Source organism: Cyprinus carpio, chromosome A25 (genome assembly GCF_018340385.1).
Source record: "Cyprinus carpio isolate SPL01 chromosome A25, ASM1834038v1, whole genome shotgun sequence".
Classification (NCBI taxonomy): domain Eukaryota; kingdom Metazoa; phylum Chordata; class Actinopteri; order Cypriniformes; family Cyprinidae; genus Cyprinus; species Cyprinus carpio.
In genome coordinates, this window is record NC_056596.1 from 1,291,569 (window position 1) to 1,299,068 (window position 7,500).

Here is a 7,500-nt window from a genome sequence, read left to right on the forward strand (position 1 = left end):
ATAGTTATTTCTCAATATATTACTGTTAAAATTACTGTATTTTTTATTAAAATGAACATGAAAGCAATACAAACAAATGCTACCATGATGCATAAATACTTTACTTAATATTCTATAATATTATTATATATACAATTTCTATAATTATAATTTAATGTAATTATGAATTATATAAATATAATTATATATTTAAAAATAATAAAAATAGAAAGAAGTATTAAAAGTAAAATTTTATTTAAAAAAATCCTTAAAAAAAATCCTAAAAATATTTGAAATAAAAAATAATTTTTCATTACCTCATAATGTTCACTTGATGTTTGCAAATTTATAATTATGGGGCCTGTTAGTTGAACAAACACTGTTATGTGAGAGGCACAAAGATGAGTGGATTTGTGTTTTTCATCAATCATTTCCCATCAAAACGATCTCATCATAACACCCAGAAACATCAACACAATCTGAGATACTGAGATCACGGGAAACGAGCCTGAAATATGAAGCGTTTGTGATGCAAGCAAGACATCTGGATATAAACTAAGAATATACAACCTGAATTCACTGGCGTAACCGATGGAGAAGATTCCTGAAAACCAAAAACAGACTCACTAGCTGTCATCCAATAAGAGTATTAAGTTATTAGATTTAATGAGAAATGTTTGACATGACAGTAAAAGTTAATGGAATAGTTCACCAAAAATTCTTAGCCTTTTTCCTCACTCTGGAGGGGTAAAGATCTTGGAGGCTGGGCAGAGGATATAGATGAACACATGACAGACTCACTGAGGGCCGAGAAGAACTGTGTGAGCAGCTCCTGTGGCTGGATGAACTTCCTCAGCCGGTCCGGAATGATAGTGAAGCGTTTGAAGCATGAGGGAACTTCACACTGCTCCAGTGATCTGTTTACAAGACAAAACAGCTCCAAACAAATATGTGTCTGGATTTTGATGTGAGAGACAACAGGAGATGCACTTTTTCACTGGAGGAAGTGTTATTATGGATTATGGACTCGTATTAAAAGCATCTTGGCGGGGCATGGGTGGCTTTGTTTCATCTTTTGTCTTCTCCAGATGTTAACTGATGGACTGGAGTGCTGTGGATTATTGTGATGTTTCTATCAGTTCTTCTGAGGATTCATGCACTGCTGCATTAGAGTTTGGTGTGAATCTCAGCATAATGCTGCTGCCCACCTTCCTCACGATGCCTTAATAATGAACATACATAATGACATAATGAACCGTGTGTGTGTGTGTGTGTGTGTTCAGATATCGACGAGTGCTCGGAGGGTTTGGTTCAGTGTGACACACACTCCACCTGTGTGAACTTACCTGGTTGGTATCACTGCGAGTGTCGGGACGGTTACCATGACAACGAGGTGTACACTGCCAACGGAGAGTCCTGTAAAGGTTTAGTTGTTAACAGGAGGGCAGAAATGTGCAGGTGTGACCCACAGAAACAGCAGGACCGGCTCCTGTGGGCACCACGACATACCTGTGAGAGACACAGACAGCTGTCACACACACACACACACGTGTGCACACACATCACACACATGCACACACACACACACACACACACTCAAACACGCACTCACACACACACACACACACACACACACACACACACACACTCGGCACATGGTGCACCACACACACACACACACACACACGCACACACACACACGCGTGCACACACACGCACGCACGCACGCACGCACCCGCACACACACACACACACGCGCACACACACACACACACACACACACACACACACACACACACACACACACACACACTCAAACACACACTCTCAGACACACACACACCACACACACACACACACACACACACACTCAACACACACACACACACACACACACACACACACACACACACACACACACACCCTCAAACACACAATCACACACAGACTCTCACTCACACAGACTCTCACTCACACACACACATAAAAGAAATAAAAAAAACAGCTAGTTGCCAATGCAACATTTCTTTTGTTTAGTTTAAGTACTAAAATAATAAATTAAAAGAAATAAAAACTATATAGACATATTTAAAAATAAATAAATAAATAAATAAATAAATAAAAACAACATTACTAAAACTTTGAACAAAACTGAAGTAAAAACTAGAGATGCACCGATACCGATACTGGTATCCTGTTACGATACTGCGCTGCTGTACTCGTACTTGTAAAAGTGCCCCGATACCAAAAGCCGATACTACGCAGCGTGTGAATATCGGTATCAGAGAGTAACAGAAATGAACGTATCGGTACTGGACTGAAAAAAGTGGTATCGGTGCATCCCTAGTAAAAACAGAAGAAAAAATCTAATTCAAACTATGAAGAAAACCTCTAATAGTGTGTGACTGATGTGTGTGTGTGTGCTCCTGCAGACGTGGACGAGTGTGTGACGGGCCGCAGCACCTGCGCTAACGACACCGTCTGCTTCAATCTGGACGGAGGCTACGACTGCCGCTGCCCTCACGGACACAACTGCACCGGAGACTGCGTCCACCACGGCAAGGTCAAGCACCACGGACAGATCTGGGTGCTGGACAGTGACCGATGCTCCATCTGCTCCTGTCAGGTCAGAGAGAGTGATGCATTATGGGTCTCAGCTCTGACGAGGCGCAGGGTTAACCGCACCATAAATCACCGTCACATGATCAAAAACAACACGCTTTAAAAGACGTTTATCAACTGCATTTGTGGCATAGTCTCCGGTTAACAGCACGATTTATAAGAGTTTTATCATCTATAATTTTGGTTTTTTGTATATTTTAAATTACAAACATGCAGTTACAGTGCAGTTACAGTATGATTCATTAACAAATATTACAATAATGAGTAATAAAAAAATAAAATATATTGCATTATATACAATGTTATAATAAAGTATTATTTAATAACATAAGCATAAAACATTTGTAAAAACAGAAAACATTTAAAAACATTTATTTTAAATGTCTTGTAGATTTTGTAATTAAATTAAATATATACATGAACTACAGTATACTTCATAAAATAATTGTTAACATTAAATATATATATATATATATACACACACACACACACACACACACACAGTATATATATTGTTATGGTAAAATATTCTTATTTCTTTCATATTTCCTGTTCCCTAAAACAAAATCTGAGATCTGTGACAAATAACAAGTTCATAATTTTCTTATAAAACGTAGTAAAATTACTTTATTACTGTATCGCACAGCCTAGTGTCTTATTTCTAAATTTTTAAATCCATAAAACACATTTAGTTAAAAAATGTAAAAAGAAGAAAAAAATGCAGTTACAGATAGACAAGTAAATGTTAATATTCATAATTTTGTTTTATATTTTTATTTTAAATTTTAATTTTAAAGTTTTAGTAACTTTTATTAGTGTTTTTAATCTGTCTGTATAGCTTTATAAATTTTTATTTCAGTTTTTGTTTTTTAGTACAAAATAAAAAATTTTATTGAATATTTTATTTTATTATTTTATTTAGTGTTTTATTTTTTTTTTTTGTTTTAGTTAATAAAGTTGTTTTAGTTTTAGTTAACTACAATAAACCTGACTTATAAATAAATAGAAATAAAAAAACTGTTGTAACTCTCTCTACAGTACATTTATAACATTCTACACTGTAACATTTTATTGTACAAATATAACAAAAATATTAAAGAAATTCGGGAATTAAATCGGATTTAATATTACAATTCAAAATCTTTATAATAATAAAAATCTGTTGCAATTCTTAATAAAAAAAAGTTTTAAAAAATAACATTTTAGTATAAATATTATGAAAATACAATAACATTTTCTATGAAACAAATAAGGTTGAAACATAAATAAAATCTGAGATCTGTGTCAAATAAAAACAAGTTCACATGCCTAGAAAAGTTTTTCCAATCAGCCGTATCACACTGTCTAGAGTTTTATTTATTGAATATCAGCTGGTATACATGTGTAGATATGAAGTGAAATGGAAATGTAATTGTTGAGTTTTCGCAGCGCTGAAGGATGGAGTCGCATTTCTATTAAAGCCACTGACCTCCATCAATCAGGCTGCTCACGCTCGCTAATTAAGTCTTTAACTGAAATGTTTTCTTGCATCTGGAGGCGACGAGCACGATGGATTTTCAGATATTAAATAATCAATCTACCAATTAAGGTGCTCCCGGTGAAGGACAGAGTGAGTGAATCTGCTCTAATCAGCCCAGAGCGTTTAATTGATGTGAAGAGGGAGAGCTGTCAATCAAAATTAGATGAGTTTCGTTACTCGCTTCGGCTGCAGAGGATAAAGGACAAAAACAACTTCTGGAGTCACACCAACACATTGACATTTAAACTCACATCATCTTTTCATAACAAACTCTTTTTGCAAGAAACACTAGTTTTCTTGATTTGAACGTTTAAACTTTAATCTCAGAATGGATTTGAAGAAGAGATGCAGAAGATGACAAGATCTTCAAAAGAAGCTTAACAGCATTTGTGGCATAATATCAATTAAAAAGTGAACATCAGTTTATAAAAAAAGCAGATACAATAAGATTGAAGACAGTACAAAATGATGAGTTTAAAACAAATGTTAAATTAAATATATACATTAAAAACCCATTCAATTAAATATATACATTAAATAAAACATTAAATTAAATATATACATAAAAAATTATATTAAATATTTATTAAATATCCATAAAAATGGTTGACATAAAATAATATTAATATTTTATAACAATGATGTAATTGTTATAATAAATAATATTTTTTTTTTTAAATTAATTACAAATATTTTAAAAATCAGAATAAGAAACTATTTAATTTTTTTATTTTATTTTAATTTATTTATTTAATATTTATTAATAGTTAATTTTTATTGTTTTAAGTTATATTAATAATATTTTTTAAATAATATTATTATTTATAATAAATTATCAAATATTAAAAAAAAATCATAAAAACAAATCATATAGAAATCATTTTAAAAAGTATTTTAAATGTATTACACACACACATATATTACTATTTTATAACAATATTTTACAGAATAATAATATTATAATAATACAACATTATATAATATATAAAAATTATATAAGCTATAACAAATTGAATAGGAATCATTAAAAAAATTATTTTCACTTCAGTTTTCCTTTCACCTATGCAAGGGCAAAAGAAAGTTATTTTAGTATCACAGAGACACAGTTTTTATTGATATTTTGTATCATATTCTGTTTTCATTATAAATGTAGTTAAGTGTGTGACCTGTGTGTGCTGCAGTCGGGCCGTGTCCAGTGCAGACGGATGGTGTGTGACTGTGACAATCCCTCGCTGGATCTGTTCTGCTGTCCGGAGTGTGACCCGCGCCTCACGTCTCAGTGTCTGCATCAGAGCGGCCTGCTGACCTTCTCCAGCGGAGACACCTGGATCCACAGCTGCCAGCGCTGCCACTGTCTGGTGAGACCAGCAATCACTCGACTGCTTCTCAGATTTAATAATACAAGTACAATGTATCTGTGTTAAATGACCTGCTAATTCACTATTGTAATGTGATGAAAACAATCAAGCTGGGTGTTTAATGAGGAAGGGGCTCCATTCACAACAATTCCGGTTAGTTTTAGTAATTTCATTGTGTGTTTTTGTTTTGTTTTTTAGTCTAAAATACAGATTTATTAATTTTTATTTTAGTTTAGTTATTGTAAGAACTATCACCTTGGCAAATAAAAAAGTTTGTTTATATATAATATACACACATATATAAATTTATATATATATATATATATATATAATATATATATATATATATATTATATATTATATAAATATATATATATATATATATATATATATATAAAATTTTACTTCAGTTAACATTAATTTCAAGTAACAAAAATGTTTTTTGTTAACTATAAATTTTACTTCAGTTAACATTAATTATCATGATAATAAAAGACTTCACATTTAAAAAAAATATATATAATTGTTTATCAAAATTCTAATTTACATCCTTTAAATTCTTTATAAAAAAAATTTGTAAAAAAAAAAAAAAAATGCTAAAATTGAAAAACATTGTAAACAATAAAAATATTTTTTTAAGAAAAAATTATAAAAATACACAAAATGTAATAATATTGTATTTAATTAATATAATTTATAAAATATATTTAAAATATTTAATTAATATTTATATTAATGTATAAAAACAATAATTATATTTATACATACATACATAAGCTAGGAACAATTTTTGCTCTGTATTTGCTATTAAATTTCACAGAAAATTACAAAGAAATGGTTAGTAACACATTGATCTAGACGTGTCAGTGTCACTGTGGAGGATTCACTTTAAATGTCAGCTTGATTAGGTCTCGCTCTCTGAAGCTGCTTTAGACTCACGCACAGCATCACAGAGCAGCTGCGCCAGAGTCAGTGTGCTGCAGCTGATGCTGAAGCCATAACTGCAGTCAATTTTTAAATGCGACCTCGGACCACAAAACCAGTCTTAAGTGTCAGTTTTTCGAAATTGAGATTTAAACATCATCTGAAAGCTGAATAAATAATCTCTCCATTGATGTGTGGTTTGTTAGGAGGACAATATTTGTCTGAGATACAACTATTTGAAAATCGGTGGAATACTGAGGGAGCAAAAAAATCTAAATATTGAGAAATCATCTTTAAAGTTGTTCAAATGAGGTTCTTAGCAATGCAGTATTACTAATCAAAAATTAAGTTTTGATATATTTAGTAGGAAAGTTACAAAATATCTTCATGGAACATGATCTTTACTTAATTATCCTAATGATTTTTGGCATAAAAGAGAAATGTATAATTGTGAACCAACAATGGATGTTGTCTATTGCTACACAATACGTAACCTTGTGCTCCAGGGATACGACTGCTTCTGTGCTGCAGGGACACAAATGCATCACAAAGCGCATACGATGCATATGTGTGCTTTGTATTTTGTCAAAGAGAATCTCACGTGCTATTAATATTTATAGTTATTTTTCAAGATGACATCGCTATTGGAGTTTTGTATACTTGTGAAAAAATTTACTTCCAGCGGATCTATGGATTTGTAATTTAAAGTCTTTCTTGTTTTGAAAAAAAAAACCCAAAAAGTTCGGATGAAGATTTCTTTAATTAATTCTTAATCCAGAAACATATCTAGAATTAAAAAGTTGACTTCAGAAGCAAATCATGGTTGCAAATAAAGGCTATTAAAATTCTTTAATTAATTCTTAATCCAGAAAAATAAGCAAAAAAATAAGGAAATAAATACATACTCTATTGATCAAAAGTTAAGGGTCCCTATTATTATTTTTTTCGATCAAAAGAAATTAATATTTTTATTTATCAGGGACGCATTAAATTGACTGAGACATTTATAATGTTATGAACGATTTCTATTTCAAATAAAAGCTGTTCTTCTGAACTTTCTATTCATCTGTGAATCCTGAAAAACAAAATGCATCACAG

The 7,500-nt window shown here is 31.5% G+C and overlaps 1 pseudogene; it reads left to right on the plus strand.

Moving 5' to 3' along the window:
* The window catches only part of LOC109076503, a 95,419-nt pseudogene that overhangs the window by 83,953 nt on the left and 3,966 nt on the right, over nucleotides 1–7,500 (plus strand).